Raw genomic sequence first — 4,243 nt, 5'->3', positions numbered from 1 at the left:
CCTGCTTTCAGTCATCTTGAAACATTTTCAATAAATCTTTCCCAAATCTCATATCTATAATAATCTTTTTCACACCAAAAGGGGAATGATTATTTATAATCTTTATTGAGTGCTAGACTTCTGCCTTTGCATTATGCTAAGGTCTTCTCAAAAATTGCCTTGCAACTATTCTCTGAAGTATGGGTTATCATGACCATTTTAAAGGACAAAAATTGAGGCTTCAAGAGATGAATGAATTGTCTTAGGCAGTGCTAATGGCACAGCCAGGACCCACGAGTCTTTGTCCCCAAACCTGCTGTTTATCTCCCAGTACAGTGACTATTGCCCTCAGAGTGATATATATTTTTTTTTCATTCATTGTGTTAATAGTTCATTTAACAACTTTCAAAGCTAGAGTTTTACTCTAGTAAAACAAGAGTCTAGAAAGGTCTAGAGTGAATATCTGCAGATAATGTCAGGCACACTGGCCTGATTTTCGTGGGCAGGTAACCTTTCTTTGGATGCTTCTAATCACAGACAAGAGTAGAAATATGTACATCAGGGCAGGCTTTGCTCCAAGTATCCTTCCTGTTTGGGAACCTCACTTCTCTAGAGGTTGTTTGAACAGTAATTACGCCCTGTGTTCCTGCAAAAATAAGATATTTTAAGGAGATATTTCCACAATGACTCTTTTTAAATTTGCATGCTTCCCTTTGTTTCAAAATTACTGCCATCATCTAATGAAGAGAAATAGGTTAAATTAATCAAAGGAAAATTTTATACTGAATATAAAAAAACCTGCTAATAAGGAGATCCATTAGACTTTATTAGAAGCCCCATTGATTGAGTCATTTAAAAGAAGACTGACTATCCCCTGAGAGGATTCTGAAACTACCCCAGGCCAGAGAAGAGGGGAGCAGATGGAACCCACAGGCCCCTCAGTCTCTAATGTGGGTGATTTTTTCTGAATTCCCTCATTTTGCCTTCTTGTCAACAAATCCTGCCATCATTTCACTCACATTTTTGCAGCATTTTTCCTGAGCTGTTAACAGAAATCATCTCACAGAGAGTGGGAAAGAATGTCATTTTGTCATTTTCTTGGGGGAGTGGATCGGAAGAACAGGCGGTCTCTGCTTCCTAAGGCTTTCATGATGAAAACAGAAGAGGAGAGTGAGGCCTGCCAGCTTGTGGGGTAGAAGAAACAACTTTACTTGGCAGCCCTGTGTGGAAATAGTAACTGGAAACTCTGCAGTCAGCCTCTCTCCTTATTAACTAGAAGGAAGGACAATTTGGGACCACAACACACCCCAAACTTGCTGGCACTAATGAGCTGCATGAACTTAATCATTACATTATATCTGAAAAGTAAGAGGGACCTTAATGATCATCAGGTATAACCTCCTTCTTAATGCAGGAACTCCTTTTAATTGCAGAATTCCTGTGAGATGGCCATGGGAAGCTCATTATTTCATTGAACTCTCCGTCCCATGGTTAGTGGTTTCATTTGTTAAGAAAGTCACCGTTTTATTGATCTAGGACATTTTTCATTAGTATTTGTTTTCCCATTTGGAATAATAGGAATAATGTGTGATAAAAAAAGTAATAATGATAATTATGATGGTGATGTTGATGGCTCACAGAATTTTCTCCTATATACGAGGCACGTAGTAACATTGCAGGTGTTTATGTTATTATTTATTATCACAAACATCTTATAATATAGCCATTAATATTTGCTCCCATTTTACAGACGAAGGAATTGAGGCCTAAGTGCTGGAGTGACCTGGCTAAGAATCACACTACTGATAAATGGAGAGTTGGAATTTGTGCCAAGTGTGCTAGATCACAGAACCCAAGCTCTTAGGCACTCTGCATACCTGACACACAAGCAACTTCTAGATATTCCTTTTACACATTATCTTTTTATTCCCCCCTGGGCTGCACATCTCTGCTTCCTTAAGAGTTCCTTGGGGCGCCTGGGTGGCTTAGTCGGTTAAGCGTCCGACTTTCGCTTAGGTCATGATCTCGCGGTTCGTGGATTCGAGCCCCGCGTCGGGCTCTGTGCTGACTGCCACCTCAGAGTCTGGAGCCTGTTTCAGTCTGTGACTCCCTCTCTCTCTGCCCCTCCCCTGCTCACGCTGTCTCTCTCTCTCTCTCTCCTAGAAATAAAAAAAAAAAAAGAGTTCCTTAATTAATAGACTTTTAGTCACCACATGATCATAGCTGATTATATTTTTATAGATTTCTAGATTTCTTTCCTAATATATGAAACTTTGAGCTGGAAATAATACTGAAATGTTTGACAAATGCAGCATATAGAAGATTCTAAGGTCACCCTTCATCACTTTTCCAGATCAAGTTTCTGCATCTGCAAAAGTTTTTAAAATAAAGATGATAATTGACTTCAGAAGAATACTAAAGTACAAAACTTAAAGAAGAGAGAAAATATTTACAACTGAGAAGGCTCCATTTTCAGATCAGAGGGATTCCTTTTATTAATCTGAAACATCCCATTTTCTCTGTAAAACTGAGTATAAAACTTATTTTAGGGGTGCCTAGATGGCTCAGTCAGTGCCTAGATGGCTCATGCTTTGTGAGACTGAGCCCCCTGTTGGGCTCTACAATGCTAGCACAGAACTTGCTTGGGATTGTCTCACTCTCCCTCTCTCTATGCCCTTCCTCTGCTCTCTCTCTGTTTCTCTCTCTCTATTTCTCTCTCTCTCTCTCACACACACACACACACACTAAATAAACTTTATTTAGAAAAAAAAAACTTAGTTTAAATGATTTCTTACTTGAGGATGTGAAACTACATCTTCCTCCATCACCTGAAATTTGGGATGAATGTGCTTTCATCTCAGCTGATTCAGGTGCAGCACACAGGGAGTACGTCATTCTTGTGGGTTTAGGAACTCCACATCAAACTTCTGGCCAAGGTAATGTTGCTAACAGAGCTCAGACTTTCAGATTAGTCAGGAAGAGAAATGAGAAGTGGCTTTGGGTGGTTTAGGAAAATTAAAGAGCAGGAGAGGATAGGCATTATTCCCACAGCTATAGTAATAGTTGGGGCCACTGAAAAAGTTCCTGGGTGCTGATGCCTTTGCCTGGAACTCTCAAGGAAGTCCTGATGCTGATGTGGAAATTGTGCTGAACAAGAACTGGTCTTTGAGAAAATTCCTAGGGTGTATAGGAGTAAGAGAGTGCGCTTTCAAGGAACTCCTACACATCCCAGGCAAGTAGTAAAACCAGTGTCCAAAGAAGCAGATAGGCCATGTTAAAGGAGGAAAATTGTAGTCCAAGTAGTAATTATAGTAATAAAATATTATGTAAAATAGAACAATATGAGTAATATAAGGAGTCAAACATGGAAATGAGAAGAAAAGACCTTTGCAGTTAGGCCATTGCTATGCCTTTCCACATCCTTTTCTATGTGACTTAATGATGTCCACGGCAATAGGGTCTTCAAGAAGGTGACTTGGGAGAGGTAATCTATTGCAATGAAAAGTAGACACTATTAAAATGTTAGGATTTCTGGGTTACAATTCTGGTCATTAAGTAGTACTGTTGTTGGAGGTACTTTTTATTATTAGATTATTATATGTAAAGATTAAAAGAAACAACGACAGCAATGCAGAACACCTTGAAATGATACCTCTCCCTTGTTCTGCCCCTCCAATTACTTAGTCCTTGTTCTTGTTATTTTTTAAAATGTCACTTCTTGTGGAGGTTACATCCATAACTATAAGCAAGGTACTGGTATGACTTTTTCTTGATTTATGAAACATGGGCATTATCATTTCCTGTCTATTGAAGATGAACATTTAGTTCACTTATATAATCCCAACATCTCCTCTTCTGCTCAACCCTTAGTTAATATTTTAGGTTTCCAGTTGGTTAAATCTTTAGTACTTGTTTCATCAGCACATATGCTAACATTGGAATGATACAGAAATTAGCATGGCTCCTGCTCAGAGATGACTTGTAAATTAATGAAGCATTGCATATTTTTATAGAATATTGTTCAGCCTTAAAAGATTCTCCCATGACCCTGGGATCATGACCTGAGCTGAAATCAAGGGTCAGACTGAGCTACCCAGTAACCCAACTTTTCTTATCTTTTGACTTTCGTATAAAATTAATATATTTCTGCACATCTCAGCTTTCCCTCATTGTACTAGAATAATTTCATATACAAATTATTCATAAAAATATGTAGAAGTAATTGTTGCAGCACATTGGTGCTGTTCATAAATAATTTTTCCTC

General features: G+C 38.5%; 1 non-coding gene across 1 annotated transcript; it reads left to right on the top strand.

The window, feature by feature from the left end:
- Positions 1-3,884: 3,884 nt before the first annotated feature.
- Positions 3,885-3,988, top strand: LOC144223169 (U6 spliceosomal RNA). Its single transcript, XR_013332599.1, has one exon. It is a non-coding gene; the product is annotated as a U6 spliceosomal RNA (small nuclear RNA).
- Positions 3,989-4,243: the final 255 nt, after the last annotated feature.

Source organism: Crocuta crocuta, unplaced genomic scaffold, assembly GCF_008692635.1.
Source record: "Crocuta crocuta isolate KB4526 unplaced genomic scaffold, BGI_CrCroc_1.0 scaffold231, whole genome shotgun sequence".
NCBI classification, from domain to species: Eukaryota; Metazoa; Chordata; class Mammalia; order Carnivora; family Hyaenidae; genus Crocuta; species Crocuta crocuta.
Note: the sequence above shows the minus strand (reverse complement) of the source record. Positions and strands in the feature narration are given on the sequence as shown.